Source organism: Aphelocoma coerulescens, chromosome 3 (assembly GCF_041296385.1).
Source record: "Aphelocoma coerulescens isolate FSJ_1873_10779 chromosome 3, UR_Acoe_1.0, whole genome shotgun sequence".
Taxonomy (NCBI): Eukaryota; Metazoa; Chordata; class Aves; order Passeriformes; family Corvidae; genus Aphelocoma; species Aphelocoma coerulescens.
This window is the reverse complement of record NC_091016.1, coordinates 115,653,571-115,666,274: the sequence shown is the minus strand read 5'-3', so window position 1 is coordinate 115,666,274 and position 12,704 is coordinate 115,653,571. Positions and strand designations below refer to the sequence as shown.

Below are 12,704 nucleotides of genomic sequence, written 5' to 3'. Positions count from 1 at the left end.
TTAATGTCCTTTGGCCACAAGACCCTTTCTCATTCAGTGGGAACTGAAGTCCAGCTTCTGCAACAACTTCTCATGAGCCCATGCAGGACTCGCTGCATGATCCTGGCCCGTGTTAACTCTGCGTCCGAGTGACTCTTCATTGAATCCAGCTGGGGCTGGAATTCTGCTGGAAATGGCCATACTCAGATACCACAGTGATGAGTGTGGTGTAACAATGAGATTTTGAATTTTGAGTGAAAACTTCAGTGTATTTGGACAGCAAACAGTTCCAATTTTGATAAGGCACTTCCAAGAGACATGTAGCATCTCCCCGAGATACTGTGAGTCAAGGTCTGAGGGAGCCATGTTTGAGAGAGCGTGATCGCAATTTATTAATTAGCAGTCAACTGTCAGGGCAGGTACACAGCTGCAATTAGCTGCCACAAGCACTGAGAAAATTTCTGCATCTTTGGACAACTCAGACCATTGTGATTACAATGTTTCTGGCATTAATTGTGGTTCTAAATGTGACAGAGGTGACCTTGGATGTGACATAGAAATTGTGGTCAGTGTGCGATAGCCAGTTCTTGGCCTCACTGTCAACAAAGCAAAGCAAAGCATGTCCAGGTCAAATGCTTTTGGCTTCCAAGGATGGCTTAAGTGCTGTGGAAAGCATTGTTAGCACTGGGCGTCTGGAAGCATCAGCTGCTTGTGGTCCCTAAAGTTCCTCTGGTACTCATTATAAAGGTAGGGAGAATAAGCCTGTGTGTTCCAGGTTATTATGTTTGTCTACTCGGTTTTCCTCGCTGTTTTGGCTGCAAAAGAGCACCCATCTTAATGTTCTTGCAGGGTAATAAACAGCTGCTGCATTTCAGCGTTGAGGTGATGGCATTCTGTGGTGGATGATTCATGGCTTGGGTTCTTTTGAGCTGAAAGGTACTGTTTGAATGTAATGTTTTGGTTTCTCTTTTTTTCCTGCATGGGTCTGGACCTGGGCTTTGTATTATATAACGTGATTGAAGATTTAAAACCAGCCACTTGGAGCAGCACCTCTCCCAGTGAGGCTTGCTTTCAGTGGTGGAAAAAGTCTCCAGCCCTTTGAGTCATGGTGTTTGTGTCTGTTGTTCTGTGGCACTGAAATCCACAGGTTAGCTGAATACTACAGAAACAGATTTTTGAATTTCTTTGTCCCAGGTCTTTTAATGATAACTTTATTTCTACCACTGGTTAAAGTCCAAAGATATTTTTGGTGTTTTTTCTTTTCCTCTGGGTCCTGCGTGTTGATCTGAAGTAAGCCTCATAGTCTGATACTTAGTCTGAGTGTGGGATAGAGTAATATGACACCGATTATTGGACAAAAAAAAACTAGTGAGCAATGGGAGAGGGAATGGGGCAAAGTCTTGTTTTAGCGTATCAAAAGCAGATTAATAGAATCATAAAATCACAGAACGGTTTGGGTTGGAAGTAACCTTAAAGATCATCTTGTTCCAACCCCCCTGCCATGGGCAGGGACACCTTTCCCTGGATAAAACTGCTCAGGGCTCCATCTGACTTGGCCTTGAACAATTCCAGGGATGGGGTATCCACAGCTTCTCTGAGAAACAGTCTTTGCTTATATAGAATCTTTGCTTATACCTATGGGTTGGGAAAAGCCAATATAAGATATCTCTGCCCTCCTTGTCCTCTTGCAACGGCAGGACTGGCAAACCTGAAATAGAGGTAGAAATATTGTTATGTCAGTGTTTCTAAAACTAGAAGTAGCTGCCCAAGAAGGTGAGTTAAGATGTGGCCTTCAACTAGAGACAGCCTCTAGAAAGTCTTCGAGGAGATGCTAGAAGAGATGCCTCTCCATGGGAAGAGATATGCCTTGGAGAAAGCTGAGAATTAGATAACCAGGTTGTGGGTTCAGAAGGTGAGAAATGGGAGTGGTGTTAAGCTTTATCTCTGAGAAGTATTTTCTCAGGGTGTCTGTGAGACAGAGAGGTGCAAGTGGCCTCCACCTGCAGGGTAGCATTGTTGTTCTGGAATGAGCTTGGTCACCTTGGCACAGTTGTAAGCTTGAGCTCTGCTCCCATCCACATGCACCAGGAGCTTGTAAATGCATTCAAAAGGCTCTTGAATTCCCAGGGTAAAATACCATCTAAAGACAGTTCTGGTTGAACTTCATACCATGGCACAAGATAACCTCACTGATGCCACTGGTCTGTCTGTCTTCATATGCACATGTCATGTTTCAGAGGGTTGAGGCCTTACTGTTCTGTGCAGATGGTGCAGGGGAAAATATACCTGTAAGGAACAACTACAGAAAAATCAGCTGAAAGAGGCAATTTCTTCCTATCCCCATGAGCAAGTAGTTGGCTTATGCTCTGGACTGTGAGAGTTTACATTCCTCATCTGTTATTATTAAAATATCATAATTATTATTATTATTATTGTCTGTATAATGTGTGTTTAGAAATTGTCTTTGTGTTTATGCCATTTTTATCTTTAAAACATGCCACACTCAAATGCATGTGAATTCCAAAAAGCAACAGTTGCTATCATTGCATGCCACTAAATCATTAAAGTGGTGGAAAAAGCACAAATAGGCAGACCTGTACCTTGATGGGCTTTTAATTTTTTTTTAAACATGCAATTGGTGTTAATTTCTCAGTGTCTGTAATGTTTGTGTTCACTATAACTGAACAATAGAACTTTGTTTTTGTTCTTTGTGTAAATTAAAAACATCTGTTCCCTTTATACGAAAAGTTGTTTTTTAAAAGAAACTGGTCTGATCTAACTAAATACCAATGCTGTGTCCACAATGAGTTACTATTAATATTTGGGAAAGGCAACCATCCAAAGCAAGTGTAATGTCAAATCACTGGCGGGAGTGCATATTTATTGCTCGAAGTGACAGATAAAAATGCAGAGGTTACAAAAACAAAATTCTTACAGATGACTAATGATGCATATATATGCCCCCAGTGCCCCATCACCACATTTACAATTGGCAGGGTGTTCTCCACTGCCTCCTGCTCCCCAGGATTAATCATCAAGAGACTGGTAGCTTGGCACCCTCCGTGGAGGAGCGATGCTGCTCCCACCTTCCCTCCAGCAGACCCTGCATGGAGTGACCTTTGGGGCATACTGGAATCTGATCCATCTATTTAATTTGTCTGACTTTTCCCCCACCTCACTCTGGTATTTGACTGCATGGGTTTATTTTCCGCTGAAGGCACACGACTTTTTTCTGTGCAGGTGGAGGAGGTGGACCATGCACTGTATGTTTCTGTAGTGCCTGTGACACCCAGCACCGTGGTGGTCTTCAGAGCTGTCTGTTAAGTCCTGGTATGAAGGAGTTGGAATCCCAAGACTGGACTGTCATCTTTCTCATGAGGAGCAGTCCTGCATTTAGCAGGACTGAAGTAGTTATTTAGGAGGTTATTTAAAAAAAAACCAAACAAAACAAACCACTATTTGTCATGATCTGCAGTAGCAGAACTGGGATCTGAGAGGTTCAGCACTCTGCCTGCCCAGATGACTGTGGAGCCCTGTTACTAATGTATTTGAACATCTCAGAGATGATCAAGTTGTCCTCACAGGCAGGTGTCTTCAGAAGGAAATACATCTAATTAACATTTCTTGACGAAGGGCCTGATTAGAGAAAACATCTCTATTGAGTGCAGTAGTTAAGCCCTTGCTTAAATCTCATTTATTTCAGTAAGATTTAAACACAAATAAATCTTTCCCAAACCCTGGGCATGCCAAGCTCAGACCTGTGTCTCCCCTTGCTGCTACCTCTGGTGTCCTGTGCTAAGGATGACATGCCTTTCACTGTCAGGAACCAAGAAAAAAGGTTGATTATATTAAAGAATTAGATATTTTGTTGATATGCTTATTGCAGTCAGTTCCACAACAGGTATTGACCTATTATCAGCATAATTTCCTGGCTACCCCTCAAGGGGACATATATATGTCCTTCCCCTCTCCTCTTCTCCTGTAGAGGAGCCCTGTGCTCCTTTCTTTCTCTTACCCTTTTCCCTGACTACCCCTAATACCCGTACTATTAATCTCCATCTCTTTCTACAGCATCTCTGCTCTCTCTGCCACGCACTGTGGCATCCCCCATCCTGCCCCCCACATGTACCTGCACCAGTGGGCAGCCCCCTCCCATGGAGCTGTCATCGGCCTGTTGGAGGTATTTCACCTCCATCTCAGACACCCACAGCTGCCTCCAGGATCCAGCTGAGCACAAAACCTGCTGAGTCACATTTTCACCACAAAGCCACTCGTGCTTCCCTAGACTCACACAGTTATAGGCATAGCCTGGCCAGAGAGGAGCAGACAGATTTCACCCTGAAGCACATTCAGGAATGCTGGCAAGAAGTTGCTTTTATTTCCTATCTCGGGTTACCACAACGTGGGTTAGGACTACAGAAGCTTGAAATCCCTGGCAAGCTAATGCTGTGCATCTGTCTAAGATGATGGCCAGCATGGACAACCATGGGCTTCAGCCCATGACCAGTGTGAAGCACTTTGTTCCTTGCTGAGCAGCTGTCATTAACAGTGATCTGTGAGGTTTCTTCCTGATTTCACTCAGTGGCTTGCATGGCTGCTCTCTTCTCTGTGAGTTCTCCACGCTTGCCTATGTGGCTGTGGAGGTAATCTACTTCCTGGCCTCACTGGATAATTCTTCTTGTCATGTTGCTGTCAGGGGGGTGGATGCTGTTTCCATCAGTTTGATGAGCTGCAGCCCCTCTCATCCCCTTGGGGATGTAAAACCTGTAACATGGGAACAGTACTTGCTGCCAGGGACCCTTGCAAGGGATTAGCAGGGAATCCTACTAATTAGTTGCTGGGTAACTCGAGAGTATCTATAACTCACCAGGCTCAGCCTCCCTGTGAGTGGAGGTCTGTTTGGGAAGATGATCTATGAGGTCACTGCTTCATATCACTGGTACCTTATGGCTCTTTCTACTGTCAGAAATCGAGGAATTAAATTAGTGCTGCACTACAGGAACTGAGTCTTTGTGTTCTGTGGGACCTGTCAGACTTCCCCACCTCTCAGTAGGACTTGGTGCTCATGGCCCACAGTGAAGGGGAGAGCAAGGTGCAGTGTCCTTTTGTTCTCTTGAGGGAAACAATTTTGATGCCGATTGTCCTCAGGTATCCAGCCTGATGTAGTGCACGATGCTGCTGTCACCTGCAGACAGAATATTTTTTTGGTGTGGGGGTGGAACAACAGCCTACCCGTCTGGATGTCTTTGCAGAAGCAGTGTTCAGAGCGGTACTCGCCCAGCCGCTCCCAAACCCCTACACGCCGCTGGCCCCGCTTTTAGCGCCGGTTCCCATTAGGTGTCTCCCTTCCCCTCCGTACGGAGAGCGCGGTCCGTGCGGGCGGCAGCGGGGGGATCGGGATCGCCCCTCAGCGCCGCTCCGGGACGGCGCACCGGGATCGGGCACCGCAGCCCGCCGCCGTCAGCTTCTGGCTCAGGGCACATTGATGGATGTTGTGCCGGGATGTTTGCCCAGGAAATTTCCTTGGCAAGGGAAGGGAGCTGGATCCTGCCACCGGCACCGCTGTCAGAGCAGTGTGTCCCCCCCTTTTCCAGCCTCCCCGGGGCTGCACAGTGATCTTTGGGGCTCCTTGGGGCTCCTATTCCCTGCCTGCTCGGGGCAAACAGCATCCCTGCTCGGGATAGGTGTGTCTGCAGGCAGGGACAAACAGTGCTGACTGTCACAGAATCACAGAATGGTTTGGGTTGGAAGGGACCTTTAAGATCGTCCTGTTCCAAGCCCCTGCCATGGGCCAGGACACCTTCCACTAGACCAGGTTGCCCAAAGCCCCATCTAATCTTGAACACCTCCAGGGTTGGGGCATCCACAGCTCCTGTGCACAACCTGTTCCAGTGCCTCACCACCCTCACAATAAAGAATTTCTTCCTAATATCTAATCTAAATCTCTCATTTAGTTTAAAACCATTATGTCTTGCCCTATCACTATCTGCCAGTGGAAAAAGTTGCTTTCCCTCTTTTTATAAGTAGTTTAAGTTTCCCCTTTAGGTACTGGAAGGCTACTAGGAGGTCTCTTTCTGTTTGGAGACATTCCTGCTTAGAGGCCTCCCCCGAGCCTTCTCTGCTCCAGGTCTCTTAGCCTGTCTCCACAGGAGAGGTACTCTAGCTCTCTCATCACCTTTGTGGCCCCCTCTGGACCCTGTCTAACACATCCACATCCTTCTTGTGCTGGGGACCCCAGAGCTGGATGCAGCACTGCAGGTGAGGTCTCATGAGACCAGAATCATGGAGCAGAATCCCTTCCCTCAGCCTGGAGCCCACAATGCTTTGGATGCAGCCCAGGACATGATTTGCTTTCTGGGCTGCAAGGGCACTCTTGTGTCATGTCCAGCTTTTTGTCCAGCAGAAGCCCCACAGACACAGAGCTGTATCTATGTTGTATCCATACAACTTACTTTGTGGCTTCATTCAACACACCTACATGGAGTTTCAGGCTGAACCCAGAGTTCCTGGTGTCAGGAAAGCAGGCCAGTAAGGTGGAGGGAGGCTTAGAGAAGGGCTGTTGCCTAGTCACAGGTACTATGTGCTGTCCCTGTTTGGGATGTTCCCCTGTGTTACCAATGTGTGAAGAAAACATGTGCAAAGAAGGATGCATGATAGCAAGCCATGCACAAACGTGCCTGGCCCCCTCCCTGAATCCTAATGTGAAATGATGGCAATGATCCGGAGACTTTATGTGGTGAGAAAAAGGCCCTTTTTGGCAATAGAGTGGCTGGGAGGCTTTTGCCTCTCTTTCTGCAGATGATTTCTGATCCTACCTCTGCTTTAATCAGTTTGGCTCCTGTGTAGCCTGTGTGTCATCCCAGGGAGCTGTCTAAAATTATTCAAGTTTTGTGCATCTTGACACTGGACGTGAATTTCTGCTGATCCAGTATTATTTCGTGCTCAAAATACAGCAGGTTGTGAATATACCTGCATGCTGCAGCCTTCACAGAGATCATCCAGTCACTACCATGGCTTGCTCCTCATCTGAACTCATCTTGCATTTTTTGTGATTTTTTGGGATTTTTGTGGCACTAAAAGTTTTATAACTGATTGCATATTTTATTCTTAATTCACATGCAACACTGAAGTGGCACCACTGGCACACTTGCAGCATATGAGTTTAGGTTATCTTGTCACCATTTTGTAGAAAGAAGGACTTAAGCTTGCGCCTGAAACATCATGCCAAGATTTAGATGCCAGAGAGGAATGTCTTTACAGAAGTATTTTTTAAAATTTTATTTTGATTTAAATTTATTTATTAATTCTGGGCATGAGCTCCTCTTGCTGGCAGTGATGTTAGTTCAGCTGTCTCACAAGCAGAGTTTTGCCCCAGATGCAGCTGCATCTACAATCTTTGGTATAGGCTGACTTATTTAAACAACATGTAGCATCTGGTCTCTGTGGCTTGGGCCACTTACTGAAGGTCACATAGCAGAGACTGGGAAACAGCCCAGCTCTCCTGCCTCTGATCTCTCTGGTTGAATTTTCGCAATGCTTCCCCAACCACAGAGCAACACTAATGTCCACAGGCAAGAGAGGTGATGTAGCCAAACTCGGGAGATGTGGAATAAAAAGGTGGCTGAAAATCTGTCTGGGTTGGCGGTGAGTGGTTAGTGAGCTGGGGTCTGGCTGGTGGTCAGTGCTGAGTGGTGTCTCTCAGCTGTGGTACTGCGATGGATGGTGTCAAACACCTTCACCACTGCCCCAGGTGATGCTGGCAGGCACCTCCGTGGATAATGCCAACTGATTGGAGCACTGAGCATGCTGGAGGTTTCGCTGCTATCTAGAGAGACATGACAAGCTGGGGAAAGGGGCCTCAGAAAGCTCAACAAAAAAGAATGTGAGGTCCTGAACCTGGGATGGAGCAACCCCATGCACCACCGCTGGCTGAGGAGTGACTGAGTGCTGGGAAGAAGCTTTGCAACAAAGGATGTAGGTAGGGGTCCTGGTGGACACCAAATGGGACAGAACTCCCCAACGGGCTCCTGTGCCAGCGAGGCTAATGTGCCCTAGGCTGTATTAGCCAAAGTGTAGCCAGCAGGCTGAGGGAACTGGTGATTCCTTGAGATAGGAGGAGAGGTCAAGACATCTGGGTTCTCTCAGCATGAGGAACATCTACTCACTGTTGTGTCCAGCTGCCTAAAGGAGGGCTGCAGAGAAGATAGAACTGAACTCTTCTCAGATGTTCATAGCAAAAGTACAGAAGGCAATAATCACAATCTGCAGGAAGGGAAATACTGACTGAATATAAGGAAAAAGCATTCACAATCAGTGGTTAACCACTGGCATGATTGCCCAGAGAGGCTGTGCAGTCTCCATCCTTGAAGATTTTCAAAATATGACTGAACAAAGCCCAGAGCAATCTGAAGTAATTTTGAAGTTCTGAGTACAAGTTTTGACCAGATGACTTCCAGAGGTGTCTTCCAACCTAATTTATTCCATGACTTTACAATAGCTGGATACCTTCAGCATAATTCCTGTTGTATTCCTGGGTGAACCGAATAGAACCTTTTGTCAGTATTGTTTTCACAGGCACACCGTTCATAACCACCACATATATCACAAAAGAGAAAAAATAAGTGCAACACTGAAAGGAAAAATTGAAGCAAAACAATGATCAAGAGCTACACAAAACCTCCAGTGTTTCAAAGCTGCTGGTTGCTGCTAGTGTTGGCATGAGAGGAAATATAAAGTGGATTAAGTGCAAGGACAAACAATCTGAGGCATTCTGCTAGCAGATTCTCCTGTCATCCTCCTACCTCCCAACATGACAGTGATCCAAGCTGTGCAGAGTCTTGGATGAGCCTCCAAGCGCTGAATCACTTTTACTCCCTTCCCTCCCCTGCAAGGATCATGGACATAAACCAGACGTGGCTGAGAGAGACTAGGGCCCATTTTATAAAAGGAAAGTCACTTTTCAGCACAGCCTACATGAAAAAGGATTGTTTGGTTTTACCACTTAACAACCCCCCCAGCGGCCTGATGAGGAACATACTTCTCAAACTGAGTGTCCTTCCTCAGGCTAGAGGAAGGTGGGTTTAGCAAGCTTTACTTGCTGCCAAAAGGTAATGGTACCCTTGAAATGCAATCTGTCCCCGTGGCCCCAGTCATATTTTAGAATGAAGGAGATGCAAAGAAGTGACAAACATATCTTTTTACTGCCAGAAAAGTGCATTGATAGTATAATTTCTACATGGCACAAACCCTTTTGTATTTGAAGAATATTAAGGCTCAAAAATGAAACTCCCACTGATGTAATAGCAATTCAGAGCAATTTTTTTGAGGAGTTTGGGAATATTGTCTCTTCTGGTGTGAACCCACATGAAGCTGTAGTAGTTCAGTTCCCTTGGCAAGGAAGAAATCACTATAATGACTGGCCATGTTCTCCCCTGTTCCTTGAATTTGGGCAGCTTCAGGCAATGGCAGGCAGTTGGCAGCTTCCTGGGTAGCAAGAACAGTTTCAAGCAGCAATTGCAATCATTTGTCTCTCCTCTCACTGAAAGGAACCGAACTGCTTCTGCCTCCTGCCTCTCTCTTTTGAAAGCCTTTGGCCTTTGCTTGGGCATCACCATTTTGAAGTCCTGCACATTACACACATGCCAAGTAATCCCTCTTGAAAAAGCCAGGTCCTTGACTTCAGAAGGACTGCTCGTGTACTTCAACCTCTGTGTGTTTACAAACCAAGGTTTTACCTTGGGTTACCACCACAGAGATTGATGGGAGATCTGCTCAGAGGGTAAAAAAAATAATGGAGTGTATGTCTAGCAGGATTTCATTCCAAGCTTAAATTATATAAACACTCCTATAATAAGCATCTTTGGCAAAATCCATGACCCAGCTGTGCCACTTTTCTTGCAGTACTTCTATTCCTGGATCCATTCTGCCGAGCTGTAGGAAATTTCTGGAAGTGCCTAAGTAAGCATCTCCTCAGGTCGCACTCCCACAGCAGTCAACAGACAGAGGTCAGCTTCTCCAGACATCGTGTCCAGTCTTAGCTGTGCTCTGCAAGTGGAGACGAAGCCTGTCTTTCTTCCAGGACCATACTGGGAATTTACAATGACTGGGCTCCAAACTAGCCTCAGTTATATCCCTAAAGCTGGGGGAAGGAGGGGATACCCTCAGCTATTAATGTCTAAGAACCACCTGTGAGGTTATTGCTGAAGTCCTTGCACCCAAAACTCCCCCTGACCTTGACCTTGTTGAAGGTGATGGAGCTGGTCCTGCTCCTGCAGCAGCTCCGTGAGTGGGTCCTGTGCCGGAGCCGCGGGTGGCTGCAGCCGTCTGTCCTCTGTGCCCAGAGCTGTGAGATCAGAGTCTGAGCATCCACACGTGCATGGTTCTCCACTACATGTATGAGTTATTTGCAGTGGAGAATCATGCAGCACACAACAAGTTCAAGAAGAAAAAAATCTTGCCCTTCAGGAATTAGTTTCTGGCTGTGGAAAACAACAGATAACATATATCCATGAAAAAAACCATAGAAAATAACCTCAGGAGTTAAATCTGATGAATATAAAATACTACACAAACTATAGAACTATAACTCAGGATATTCACTATGTTCATTAAATCTCTCTCACATAGCATTTTAAAAGACCAACATTTTTTGAAGTAATCTTTCCCCAGCTATTCTGTATTAATGACTATTTACATAATAAGTTATTTTAAAAGATATATGCATAACGTACTTCTTTGAAGATATGCACTGGATAACTTGGAATAAATCCTACCTCATTTAATACAGATTTTCTGAGATGTATAGAAAAATGAGAGTCTTGAAAAACCTGGAAAGAATTCACATCTGATGAAAAAGAAAATATTATATGTGATTAAATTTTCCAACCAGCTTTAATAAATACACTGATATTTAAACCAGAGCAAAACAGAACAGTGAGGTATGTCAACATTTTTCAAGGCTTCTAATCATTTTTCAGAACATGAATACTGCAAATTTATATCCAATTATCATTACTCCTTTTTCTTCTATTAATGTCTGTAAAGTAATTGAGAAGGTAAAACAGTATTGGAACATGCTGTTAAAAGTTACTAGAGCACCTAAAGCCTCTGAACTACAAACAAAATAAAACGGGGATCACTCTAATGATCAAGTTATTTAAATTAAACTAAACACAGTAAAAGATGTATTTTTTTTATAGCAGGGAAGTGAAAAGCTAAAAATAACATTTTCTATATGAGATTGAGGTTCATTAATAAGACCTGCAATACTTCTGCCTTTTAAGCCCATATCACATGTAAAGTACTCGAAAATTTCTAGTTCTTAAAATCCCTTTTTTTGTTTCTCTTTCAACATTTGAATGCATCTCCTACATGTAAAATTCAGTCCTTCAATTGGTGAATGCAAGTTTTTAAGATGTAGTACCTGATGTTCTGGAAATATTTCCTTATCTAGCTCAGAATGCTCTTTCTAGCCTGCCACTCATACTTTTAAAATTTAAACAGAGATGAAATAAGGCAACTAAAGCAAAACAGAAAAGAAACTGTAACATGAGTCTGTTCAGCTGCAGCACAGCCTGTCTGTGAGAGGAGATCTGAACACTAATCTCATTGTTGATTTACATCAGATTCCTTTAACTTTTGTTACTTTTTGTCTGAGTCTTTACTGAGGCTGTTCAAATCAGTTTGTAAATGTAGATTGAAGGAGCAATTTATACCATTATCTTGACAGGCAACTCAATCAGGATAATTCACTGAAAATATCTATTTAGAACTCATCATGGAGACAGAGCATTTAATGCTTCCCTTTTTCAAAAAAAGTAAGGATGATTTGCTAAGGAAATGGGGAATGGATACACTTTTTTTTTTTTTTTTTTTGATTTTACTTTCTAGAAAACAGATGTACTTAAGCTCTTATTAGCTCCCTTTGCATTGATGTGATAATGCATGATGCTTTCCAAGTCATGAAGGAGCCTTCTTAAGGAACCTATGAAAGTTACTTGCAAATTGCATAATCCAAATTTTAATAAATAAGTGTTTACCAAGTTAAAGTAAGGGAAACAGTGTCCACAGTAACAGAAATTTCTTATGACTTTAAAACACAGGTCCCTATTCAGCAAATCAATTTAACATGTAGCTAGTAGATGAACAATTCCCTTAAATTAAATCTATAAGGAACTCTGTTGTTGACATGGAATTCAGACATCTAAACCAAGAATCTTTCCAGCTATTAATAAGTAAGGCGCTCAATTTCCCACGTGCTTCAAATTTAGGATAGGAAGGCAGGTTATCTGAACTGGCTCTTACCTACTGAGGGATAGATTTTTCCTGATGATTTTACTGCTCAGGAGGCCTCATTTTCAATTCTTAGGTGTATCTTCTCATCACTTTGTAACCTCAGGAAGGACCAGCAGGCTCACAGCCTCTGATAGCACGGCAGGCTGCCTAAACATTGTGCAAACTGGACCTTTACAGGGATGCAGCTTCTGCCAGACTTTGAACCTGCTCTCTGGTCAGAATCTGAGGGGCTGGCAGTGAGGTGCCAGAAGGATTCTTATGAAAGATGCTAATAAAGAGCAGAAAGCTGCTACAAGGGGCTTCTGTGTATTGGTATGGAAGGGAAACCCTGATTTCTTGGGAAACCTTGCCTGAAAGGAACATAATGCTTCTTTATAGAAGTGCCCAAATGTTTTTCAGACAAAAGTCTTACAAAGGAGTTAATATGTTGT

General features: G+C 44.1%; 1 long non-coding RNA gene across 1 annotated transcript; it reads right to left on the bottom strand.

Moving 5' to 3' along the window:
* Positions 1-8,295: 8,295 nt before the first annotated feature.
* On the bottom strand, positions 8,296-12,431 carry LOC138108675 (uncharacterized). The gene is made up of 3 exons (XR_011150051.1): positions 12,283-12,431; positions 10,752-10,822; positions 8,296-10,457 (listed from the first exon to the last, which is right to left on the bottom strand). It is a non-coding gene; the product is annotated as an uncharacterized lncRNA (long non-coding RNA).
* Between the last annotated feature and the right edge of the window lie 273 nt (positions 12,432-12,704).